The sequence below is a fragment of the Lepidochelys kempii genome, chromosome 14, assembly GCF_965140265.1.
Source record: "Lepidochelys kempii isolate rLepKem1 chromosome 14, rLepKem1.hap2, whole genome shotgun sequence".
Lineage (NCBI taxonomy): Eukaryota > Metazoa > Chordata > Testudines > Cheloniidae > Lepidochelys > Lepidochelys kempii.
In genome coordinates, this window is record NC_133269.1 from 35355199 (window position 1) to 35367906 (window position 12708).

General features: G+C 44.7%; 1 pseudogene; it reads right to left on the reverse strand.

Moving 5' to 3' along the window:
* Positions 1 to 6544: 6544 nt before the first annotated feature.
* Positions 6545 to 7290, reverse strand: LOC140897478 (olfactory receptor 5V1-like; annotated as a pseudogene).
* Positions 7291 to 12708: the final 5418 nt, after the last annotated feature.

The window sequence follows — 12708 nt, forward strand, 5'->3', positions numbered from 1 at the left end:
GTGTGGCATGGGATGGTGGGGGGTCATCACTTTTTAGAGAGGTGTCATCACAGCCTGAAATATTTTCAAAGGGGGTCCCAGCAAAAAAAGTTTGAGAACCCCCGATCTAGTCTCACTTTCTCCTCTATAAGACAGGCTGTTAAACTTCACCCAGATACCCCTAAATAGAGCTGGGTACAATTTGTTGGATGAATAGTTTATTTGCAGTAAAAGGCATTTTCATGTAACCCAAGCTATTCATGAATTTTTACACAAATTTGCCAAATAGTTTTGGACAATTTAGGGGGAGGAGACTGAGGCACCTTTCAGAAAACAGCAGTGCCCTTCGTGCAACCTTTAACCCAATGGTGAGGGCACTCACCTGGGATGCGGAAGACCCAAGTTTAATTCACCCCTCTGTGTCAGGGCTGGTACACGGACAGCCTGTGTGCACAGTCAGCTGCTAAGTGGCAGACAGGCGATGAGTAGCGGGGTTGGGAGTGAGCTGGATCAGAATGCCAGGAAATCAGGGCCAGGCACCAAGTTGCAGGCGGCAGGCAAATAGCAGAGTTGGGGTTGAGCCAGGTCGGAATATCAGGAAGTTGGGGTCAGGCGCCAGATAACAGACAGCAAGCAAATAGCAAAGTCAAGGACAAACCAGGGTCAGAAGCCCAAGTCTAGGGTCTACAGCAAGCAGACACTGAAGCAGACAGAGGGAGGGAGGGAGGGAAGGAAGGAAGCAGGCAGGCAGTGTGCATGGTTCCTCAGACAGCCCCCTCATAGAATCATAGAATATCAGGGTTGGAAGGGACCTCAGGAGGTCATCTAGTCCAACCCCCTGCTCAAAGCAGTACCGATCCCTGACTAAATCATCCCAGCCAGGGCTTTGCCAAGCCTGACCTTAAAAACTTCTAAGGAAGGAGATTCTACCACCTCCCTAGGTAACGCATTCCAGTGTTTCACCACCCTCCTAGTGAAAAAGTTTTTCCTAATATCCAACCTAAACCTCCCCCACTGCAACTTGAAACCATTACTCCTTGTCCTATCCTCTTCTACCACTGAGAACAGTCTAGAACCATCCTCTCTGGAACCACCTCTCAGGTAGTTGAAAGCAGCTATCAAATCCCCCCTCATTCTTCTCTTCTGCAGACTAAACAATCCCAGTTCCCTCAGCCTCTCCTCATAAGTCATCTGTTCCAGACCCCTGATCATTTTTGTTGCCCTTCGCTGGACTCTCTCCAATTTCTCCACATCCTTCTTGTAGTGTGGGGCCCAAAACTCGACACAGTACTCCAGATGAGGCCTCACCAATGTCGAATAGAGGGGGACGATCACGTCCCTCGATCTGCTCGCTATGCCCCTACTTATACATCCCAAAATGCCATTGGCCTTCTTGGCAACAAGGGCATACTGCTGACTCATATCCAGCTTCTCGTCCACTGTCACCCCTAGGTCCTTTTCCGCAGAACTGCTGCCTAGCCATTCGGTCCCTAGTCTGTAGCGGTGCATTGGATTCTTCCATCCTAAGTGCAGGACCCTGCACTTATCCTTATTGAACCTCATCAGATTTCTTTTGGCCCAATCCTCCAATTTGTCTAGGTCCTTCTGTATCCTATCCCTTCCCTCCAGCGTATCTACCACTCCTCCCAATTTAGTATCATCCGCAAATTTTCTGAGAGTGCAATTCACACCATCCTCCAGATCATTTATGAAGATATTGAACAAAACCGGCCCCAGGACCAACCCCTAGGGCACTCCACTTGACACCGGCTGCCAACTAGACATGGAGCCATTGATCACTACCCATTGAGCCCAACAATCTAGCCAACTTTCTACCCACCTTATAGTACATTCATCCAGCCCATACTTCTTTAACTTGCTGACAAGAATACTGTGGGAGACCGTGTCAAAAGCTTTGCTAAAGTCAAGAAACAATACATCCACTGCTTTCCCTTCATCCACAGAACCAGTAATCTCATCATAGAAGGCGATTAGATTAGTCAGGCATGACCTTCCCTTGCTGAATCCATGCTGACTGTTCCTGATCACTTTCCTCTCATGCAAGTGCTTCAGGATTGATTCTTTGAGGACCTACTCCATGATTTTTCCAGGGACTGAGGTGAGGCTGACTGGCCTGTAGTTCCCAGGATCCTCCTTCTTCCCTTTTTTAAAGATTGGCACTACATTAGCCTTTTTCCAGTCATCCGGGACTTCCCCGGTTCACCACGAGTTTTCAAAGATAATGGCCAATGGCTCTGCAATCACAGCCGCCAATTCCTTTACCGCTCTCGGATGCAACTCGTCCGGCCCCATGGACTTGTGCACATCCAGCTTTTCTAAATAGTCCCTAACCACCTCTTTCTCCACAGAGGGCTGGTCATCTATTCCCCATGTTGTGATGCCCAGCGCAGCAGTCTGGGAGCTGACCTTGTTCGTGAAGACAGAGACAAAAAAAGCATTGAGTACATTATCTTTTTCCACATCCTCTGTCACTAGGTTGCCTCCCTCATTCATTAAGGGGCCCACACTTTCCTTGGCTTTCTTCTTGTTGCCAACATACCTGAAGAAACCCTTCTTGTTACTCTTGACATCTCTTGCTAGCTGCAGCTCCAGGTGCGATTTGGCCCTCCTGATTTCATTCCTACATGCCCGAGCAATATTTTTATACTCTTCCCTGGTCATATGTCCAACCTTCCACTTCTTGTAAGCTTCTCCATCTCTACTGAAGGTAGGACAAGAAGTAATGAGCTTAGATTTAGATTAGATATTTGGAAAAACATTCTAACTCTAAGGACAGTTAAACTCTGGAATAGGCTTCCAAGGGAGGCTGTGGAATCCCCACCACTGGAGGTTTTTAAGAACAGGTTCGACAAACACATGACAGGGCTGTGTGATGGAGCAAGGCCCGATGGCTATCGAAAAGCAGTGGGAGATAGATATATTAGCTCCAAGCTAAACAGATCCCTGGTACAAGGATAAATTAAATGGCGGCTGCTCCAGGTCAGTTAAGACACCTGGGGCCAATTAAGAACTTTCCAGAAGTCAGGGAGAATGCTAGATTGATTGGGACACCTGAAGCCAATCAGGGGCTGGCTGAAACTAGTTAAAAGCCTCCCAGTTAGTCAGGTGGGTGTGCATGTCAGGAGCTGTGGGAGGAAGTTGCACTGTTGGAGAGACTGAGTAGTACACACCATATCAGGCACAAGGAAGGAGGCCCTGAGGTAAGGATGAAGTGGAGCTTGAGGAAGTGAGGGCTGCTGTGGGGGAAGTAGCCCAGGGAATTGTACATGTCATGTTTCTAAAAGGTCAGCTGCCATAGATGATACTAATAGGGTCCCTGGGCTGGAGCCCGGAGTAGAGGGTGGGCCTGGGCTCCCTTCCCCCCATACACACACCTTTGCCCCCTGATTAATCACTGAGACTGGGAGACAACAGAGACTGTGCAAGGAAGGATAATTGCTCCTCAACTCCCTCACTCATTTATGATGAAAATGGCTTAGTAGACTGTGACCCTTGTCTCTAGAGAGAGAAGGGTTATGTGGAGGGTCACAGTGAGCCTCCGAGGCTAGCAAAATCTGCCAGGAAACGCGGGACCCATGGAGGCAAGGACAGAGCTATGTCACAGCTGGTCTAGGTTTCTTTGGTCCTACCTCATCACAGGGGCTGGAACTGATGACTTCAGGAGGTCCCTTCCAACCCAACATTTCTATGATTCTGTGATTTGTTACCCTGTTCAACAGGGGACCACAAATGGTCATCTAGGCCCACTGCTGTTGTGGGGAGAGGGACCATAGCTGTGGCCCAACTACCCCCTGCCTCTGGTGGAGTTTTAGCGTTGCAGTGGGTGCTGGAGTCCACAGATCCTTGTGTGCCGACACAGGGAGGGCTAACGCTGTGCCGTGCTTCTCGGGGTCACTTGGGGTAAGGCAGGCTCCTGGACTGTCTGCCTGGCACCATCCAGAAGAACTAGGGGCTAGCTTCACAAATTAGGCATGGGGACACTGAGTATCACCAGGCCTAACTTCTAGGTGCCTAGAAAACTACTGGGAGTTTGGGATTCACAAAGGCTGAGTTCAGCTCTCAGGCTACCTGTGCAATAGGTGCCTCAGAATGGAATTTGCAAAAGCCAGAACACTGGTAGGGGAGCCAGCTAAGGTAACCAATGGGAGATGACAAGGAGAGGAATGTGTGCTAAGCCCATCCCTCTCAGGGAGTTCAGCACTGAAGATGTTTTTTTGCAAGCCAGGGAAGGAGGAGCTCCCCCATAACTTTTAGCCTAGTGGTTATGATACGCACCTGGGATATGGAAGATCCCAGCTTCACATCCCCCATGCACCTGAGTGGCAGAAGGGATTTGAACAGGGCTCTGCCACTTCTCGAACCACTACACTATGGGATATTCTGACCAGGGGCTCACTCAGTCTCTCCTGTTGGAGTCATTCCAGTGTGGATAAATAATGAAAGTCATTGGAGCAGGGGGACTGGATTCTGGGTCTCCCAGCTGAGCGCTCTAACCAGCAGGCTACAGAGTCATTCTCGCGCTTGGTCTCTCGCTGTCTGGCCTACTCAGAGCAGAGAGAGAATATTCCCTCTATAAACAGCTCTAGGGAAATAGCACTTGCTCAGCTGTAGGCCTCTCTTTCCCCAATGCCTCTTCTCCTATAGCAGGGATGGGATAGCCCCTCTTTGCCTGAGTATGAGGATACCCTCCCCCACCCCGGAAATTCTGTGCTCAGATCAGGGCTCCAAAATGCTAGACGCCTCCCAAATAAAAATAGACCCATGTGTAATGGAAAAACCTCACTGCATTCTCTGAGCTACTAGTGAGGTGCCCAGATACTATGGTGATGGGAGTCATATAAGAAGCTATGGATTCATAGGCCAGAAGGGACCATAGTCTCACCTCCTGTATAGCACAGGCCAGAGAACTGCCCAAAATAATTTCTAGAGATCTTTTCAGAAAAAAAAAATCCCATCTTGATTTAAAAATTGATGAAGAATGAACCGCAACCCTTGGTAAATTGTTCCAATGGTTAATTACTCTCACTGTTAAAAATGCACACCTTATTTCTTGATGGCATAGATAGGAGAGATTAGATAGATAAGAATAATATGAAATCAATTTTATTTTATGTAACACCCTTTTAGACAAAATATACCCCACACATTTTGCAGAGAAGAAAAATACATATAACAGGATTAAATAGTACACAGAAGCAGAGGGAAATTGACATAATTAGTATAAGTTAATGAGAAATAACTCCCATGAAAACTCAAGCCTCAGCCTTTGGGGGAGTTAGGTAATAGGGAATGTTCAATTCATCCACTACTAATATGCACCCATATCAGGGATGGAGCATCAAAGTTCTGTAACAAATGAAACACGGCAGAGGAGTTTACAGGCCTGTGGACTCTTACTCCCGTGTAGTGAAGGGATTCATGTGCATTGGCAGGAGGGGAGAGGATGTAAGTCAATCAGACAATTATTTATGGCTTTGATTTTCAAAGGGGTTATAACGGAGTTCATTGAAAAATCAATGGGAGTTGGGTGCCTAACTCCCTTAGGCTCTCTTGGAAATCTGAGCCCACATGCTTAAATAGTTGGAAGGACTGGCCCAAAATTTCATTTTTTTTAGTCAAATATATATCATAGAATCATAGAAATGTTGGGCTGGAAGGGACCTTGAGAGGTCATCAAGTCCAGCCACCTGTGCTGAGGCAGGACCAAATGAACCTAGACCAGACCTGACAGGTGTCTGTCCAACCTGTTCCTAAAATCCCCCAATGACGGGGATTCCACAATCTCCCTTGGAAGCCTGTTCCAGAGGTCAACTCCCCTGAGAGTTAGACAGCTTTTCCTAATAGCTAATGTAAATCTTCCTTGCTGCAGACTAAGCCCATTGCTTCTTCTCCTACCTTCAGTGGGCATGGAGAACAGTTGATCCCTCTCATCTTTAGATGAGCCATTAACATATTGGAAGCCTGTTATCAGGTCCCCCTCAGTCTTTTTTTCTAAAGACGAAACATGCCCAGTTTTTTTCACCGTTCCTCATAGGTCCACCATTCCTCATAGCATAGGTTTGCTAAACCTTTTATCATTTGTGTTACTCTCATTTGGACTCTCTCCAATTTGTCCACATCTTTCGTAAATATGTGAAACACGTTCAAGGCCACACAGCAACTAACATTATGTTTATAAATTAAGGTTCAGTTTAATTGTAATGTTCTGTTGTTGGATCCTTTCTCAGACTTTCCTAGTGATTGACCTCCACATTTAATAATAACACTTTGCACCCCTATAAAAGTTTTCATCCATAGATATGAAAGCTCTTTGCAACAGTCCTGGGGCTTCAAATATGCTGCTCCAACCCCTAGACCCATTCCCCTCCAAGAGTCCAACCCCCTGCTCAAAGCAGGACCAATCCCCAATTAAATCATCCCAGCCAGGGCTTTGTCAAGCCTGACCTTAAAAACTTCTAAGGAAGGAGATTCTACCACCTCCCTAGGTAACGCATTCCAGTGTTTCACCACCCTCCTAGTGAAAAAGTTTTTCCTAATATCCAACCTAAACCTCCCCCACTGTGAGATGCGACACACAGGTGGAAAAGGCCTTGCTCCTCGCCTCAGGGGAATGTATTTTCAGTATCCTTGAAACAATGTATCCATATGAAAGTTCGATGCACAGGGTGGGGATCCACCCCAAGAAGATGCTGGAGACCAGTATAATAGTGACATTGAATGAGATGTCTCCACAGGAAAGAGTCAGCAGGGGTGGGATGTCACAGTAGAAGCAGTTGACCCCATTGGCCTCACAGAAAGGCAGGCGGATGGTAAGGAACATGTGCAAGGCTGCACTGAGTGTGCCATTAAGCCAGGAGCCTGACACCAGCAGAACACAAAACTTCCTGTTCATGAGCAGCATGTAGCACAGGGGTTTGCATATGGCCACGTAGCAGTCATACGCCATGGTGGCCAGCAAGACGCACTCAGCACCCACAAAAAAAGGAAGAAGTAGAGTTGTGCTGCACACCTTGCATAGGAGATACTTCTCCTGCCTGAGAGGAGGTGCACCAGCATCTGGGGGATGGTGGTGGTGGTCTGGCAGACATCTAGGGGGGAGAGGTTTCCCAGGAAGAAGTACATTGGGGTTTGGAGACGTGGTTCCACCAAGGAGAGGAAGATGATGAGAATGTTCCCCAAGATGGTGAAGATGTAGATGATGGAGATAACCCAAGAAAGTAGGAAACGTAACCCCTGAATATTATGAAATCCAAGAAGGATGAATTCAGTTGGTGTGGTTTGATTCTCCATGACCACATCTTCACTTAGCTGCAGCAGAGAGGAGAATGGTCTATAAACAAGGAAAAAGGAGTTATGATACAAGAATTTGCATATTTTAGTTTGGTCACTGGCAGAACCAGGAGTCTAGAATTTCTTCCCACTAATCCTTAGATCCCATTTCCCTCTCAGATCCAGGAATAGAGGCTAGGCATCCTGATTCCATGACCCTGATCTAACCCTATCATAAATATAAAGGGAAGGGTAAACACCTTTAAATCCCTCTTGGCCAGAGGAAAAACCCTTTCACCTGTAAAGGGTTAAGAAGCTAAGATAACCTCACCAGCACCTGACCAGAATGACCAATGAGGAGACAAGATACTTTCAAAGCTGGAGCAGGGGGGAACAAAGGGTCTTCTCTGTCTGTGTGATGCTTTTGCCGGGACCAGAGTAGGAATGCAGGTCAGAACTCCTGTAAAGAGTTAGTAAGCAATCTAGTTAGGTATGCGTTAGATTCTGTTTTGTTTAAATGGCTGATAAAATAAGTTGTGCTGAATGGAATGCATGTTCCTGGTTTGTATCTTTTTGTAACTTAAGGTTTTGCCTAGAAGGATTCTCTATGTTTTGAATCTGATTACCCTGTAAGGTATTTACCATCCTGATTTTACAGAGGTGATTCTTTTACTTTTTCTTTAATTAAAATTCTTCTTTTTAATTAAACCTGATTGCTTTTTCATTGTTCTTAAGATCCAAGGGTTTGGGTCTGTGTTCACCTATGCAAATTGGTGAGGATTTTTATCAAGCCTTCCCCAGGAAAGGGGTGTAGTGCTTGGGGGGATATTTTGTGGGGGAGACGTTTTCAAGTGGGCATTTCCCCTGTCCTTCGTGTAACACTTTGGTGGTGACAGCATTTAACCTAAGATGGTAAGAATAGGCTTAGGGGGTCTTTTGTGCAGGTCCCCACATCTGTACCCTAGAGCTCAGAGTGGGGAAGGAACCTTGACAAACCCCTAGAACCTGCTTGCCTTCTGGATATCCCAGCAATGTCACTGCTAGAGCACACACCATTTCCAGGGCTGAGGAATGCTCGTGGCTCCTAGACGTCACTGCTCTAACCACTACACTACACTCCCTCCCAGAGCCTGCAATACAATCCATGAGACCTGTCTCCAAGCCCCCTGTGCTAATCCACTAGACCCCGCTCACCACCCAAAGCTTGGAATAGAAACCAGGAGTGCTGACTCCCAAGCTCTACTTCTCTAACCAATAGACCCTACTCACCTCTCATAGTTGAGAACGGAACCCAGGAGTCCTGATTCTGAGTCTCCCCAATCACTAAACAGTAGAGCCCACTCCCTTTCTGAGCTTCGGATAGAACTCAAGAATCCTTCCCTCATTGGTAGATCACACATCTTTACGAGTACCTGAAGGAGGACATAGGAAAGCTCCTGATTCACCATCTTTGCTTTAACTCTTAGATACCAGTCTTTCCCTTAGCCAGGGCTAGTGCCTGTGTATTGGGGAAAGTTTGCCCTTCCATGGACCATGCCACACATATTCAAGTGATAAATAAAGGACTTTAATCTTCATGGACTGTAAATCTAATACTACAGTCAGAGGCATGGTACCATGAAAACACTGACAGTGGAGAGACAGATTATTACCACTAGCTGGTAAAATATAAAAACAATCTAATCTTCATTTCTTTAGCTGCTATACATTTCCAGATTTCATTCAAAATATGCTGTTATCCTTTTTTAATGTTTAAGTATTAAATTTATGTCAAAGGCATAGTAGGTTACATGTCTTTCAACTGAAGAGCCAGATTCTACCCTCCACAATAACTGTAAATTTCAATTAACTCAGACATTTTAAGAGACAGAGAAAGAGATGCATGTAGATGGAGTGTAAATAATTTGATGAGAGAGAAAGAATGATGAGAAGTATAACTTATTTTTAATTAATAAAATATACAATCATTTTATTCTTTCTTTAACTGCTTTATATTTCCTCCATGCAAAATATGGCGGTCCACTTGGTATTGGGATCCATTTGTTTTCAGCTTAGCTAAATGACAAAAATTGCAGTTTTTCATGATTGCATATATGAACTCTACATGCCCCTCAATGGCATGGTAGGTTAATACAAGACTTTAAAGAAGAGCCAGATTCTGCTCTCCACAACACCAGAAAGTTTTGAATATTCTAACGGAGAGACAAATAGTCTAATAGATAGATAAAGACAGAAGGAAACACACAAAAAGATAAATGGGAAAATAATATTATGATAAGAGCTAGCTACCCACCTGATTCTGATAGATAGATAGATACTGACTGCTGAGACAGAGATGATGGTGATGGTGAAGATGACGATGATGAATGCTTTTATTAAAAACATTAGTAAAAGATAGATAGAATCACCCTATGTTTTATTTTGATCTATTTTATGTTTCCAGATTTTCAGCAAAGTGAGAGAGACCAACTGATATCGGGATCCATTCGTTTTCTCCTTACCTAAATCTGAAAGATTGTACTCTCTCATGTTTGCAAGTTAGTTGTTGTCAAGGTTCCTTCCCCACTCTGAACTCTAGGGTACAGATGTGGGGACTTGCATGAAAACCTCCTAAGCTTACTTTTACCAGCTTAGGTTAAAACTTCCCCAAGGTACAAACTATTTTACCCTTTGCCCTTGGACTTCCACTGCCACCACCAAACATTTATCTGGGTTTATTTTTATTAGGAAAGCATCATTTGGAAACGTCTTTCCCCCAAAAATCCTCCCAACCCTTGCACCCCACTTCTTGGGGAAGGTTTGGTAAAAATCCTCACCAAGTTGCATAGGTGACCACAGACCCAAGCCCTTGGATCTTAGAACAATGAAAAAAGCATTCAGTTCTTGAAAAGAAACATTTTAATAGAAGAAACAGTAAAAAGAATCACCTCTGTAAAATCAGGATAGTAAATACCTTACAGGGTAATTAGATTCAAAACATAGAGAATCCCTCAAGGCCAAACCTTAAGTTACAAAAAAGACACACAGACAGGAATAGTCATTCTATTCAGCACAGATATTTTCTCAGCCATTTAAAGAAATCATAATCTAACACATACCTAGCTAGATTACTTACTAAGTTCTAAGACTCCATTCCTGTTCTGTCCCCAGCAAAAGCATCACACAGATAGACACAGACCCTTTGTTTTTCTCCCTCCTCCCAGCTTTTGAAAGTATCTTGTCTCCTCATTGGTCATTTTGGTCAGGTGCCAGCGAGGTTACCTTTAGCTTCTTAACCCTTTACAGGTGAGAGGATTTTTCCTCTGGCCAGGAGGGATTTTAAAGGGGTTTACCCTTCCCTTTATATTTATGACAGCATATTTAGCTAGATTACTTACTAAGATCTAAGACTCCATTCCTGTTCTGTCCCCGGCAAAAGCATCACCCAGACAGACCCAGACCCTTTGTTTTTCTCCCTCCTCCCAGCTTTACGAGTGAAAGGATTTTTCCTCTGGCCAGGAGGGTTTTTAAAGGTGATTACTCTTCCCTTTATATTTATGATAGTTGTACATTCAGAAACAAAAGCACAACAAATAAATAGTTTATATTCAAAATTTTGGTGCCCTTCAGACACTACAGAAGAGTGAAATTGTGCTCCCCGTAGTACCAGAAAGTTTCATACAACTCAGTAGAGCGAGAAATGGTGTGAGAGAGAGAGAGAGAGAGAGAGATGAAGGAGATTCAAAATATCCATGAAAGATTCAGAATCATTACAATAGCTACAGCAATATGTGAAATGTCTCTCACCTACCAGTTCAAATAAATAAATGGTGCTGGCTCTGCATTACTAACAATGGGGACCTAGAAGGAGAACTTAGATATATATTCTTTAAAAGGACTCTTGAGAACACATCCCTAGAGCATCTGCTGTGTGTTCAGAGATGAAGCTGCTTTGGGTGGGATTCCGGGGAAATGGGAGGGAGATATTGTCAGTTTGTTCTTTGGTGAAATACCTGTGACTGTACTGTGTAGTGGTGATATAAATTGTATTTGGAAATAGTCGTGTTCGCGTTGATGTATGTCTATACACACTGACATCCAAAGCCAGATTGTGGCTCTCTGGAGTGGAGTGTAGATCATGGCAACTTTTCTGGTGTCTTTGACAATTTCTGCAGAAATAAGCATCTAAGCCCTATGGATGGGAAATAAACTCTCCATATATGACCCTGATAAAGGACCCTGTAGGGCTATGAGCAGAAAGAGGTTTGAGCATCTAAAATTCTTATGGGTCATTTGGAATCCCCAGAGAAAAATCTCTGTTCTAGCATCATTTAAATCAAAGGATGAATTTTGGCTCCATTACTTCTCAGATAGGGTGATAACTATGAAAGCTACTGATGACATATTGGGTCAGATTTTCAAACTTGGTTTACCTACTGGTAAGGACTGAGACTGGGATTTTCAAAGAGGCCTAAGGGAGTTAGGCACCTGGCTAGATTTGCACTACGTCCAATGGAAGCCGGATGCCTAACTCCCTGGGGTCCTTTGAAAATCCCAGCTACAAATCTTTGAGCAACTTCATGTCAAATTCTATTTTGACCATTTGACAGCAGAAACTTAAAGTGCTTACTGAATTTGGGGTAGAGTATGGTATTTTAGTTGGAGACTGGGATATGGGTGTGATGTGAGCAGAGACACCAGACTCCATTTGCCTTAGCAGAGAACTACAGAATGCCCTCCTACTATAAAAGCCACTCATTATTAACTTCATCCTACAGTCTATCCTAGACTGTTCCAGAAATTGGAGGACCAAGAACTCTATGAATTCAAGTCACCTCCACAGCTGATCGAGCTTCAGTAGCATACCACCACTTTTCCCAGTTCCAAATTGACTCCTGCCTCTCTTTCAGGAAGAACCACATATGCTTTAGGGAGTCAATAGGACTTATTTGTACCCTGTGATGTGTGACTAAATTATTACATGTAGATATAAAAGTGAGAAGTGCTTTACAAAAATTTTGATCAGGGTGAATTGGAGCCTAGAGAATTTAGTTTTGCTTTGAACCTGCAGGAAGAGAGTAACACCCCCAAATGGAATTTGGCCATGTTAACAGGTCTGACAGAAAGAATTTGGCAAAGTTATAAGCAACTGAAAACAGGGGTGTAATGGGGTTGGGGCTCTCACCCCTAGCAAGGGCCTTTGGTCAAGTGTGTGCAGGCTTGCACTTTCTCTCCCTGTAGCCCTCCTTGGGCTCAGGTCCTTAATTAGTCCCATAATCTATCAATGATCTTAGTGCTGGTGTCGAGCCGTACGCCCAGGGCTTTTCCCCAGGAGGCAATGTCCTCACCATCTCTGGGTGCTTCAGGCTCCAGCTCTCTTGCTGGGCCACTATGGAGTTCCGTTCCCCTTCTGGGGTGCCTCAAAGTCCAGGCCACTACTCCCCCAGTGGCTAATGGGGG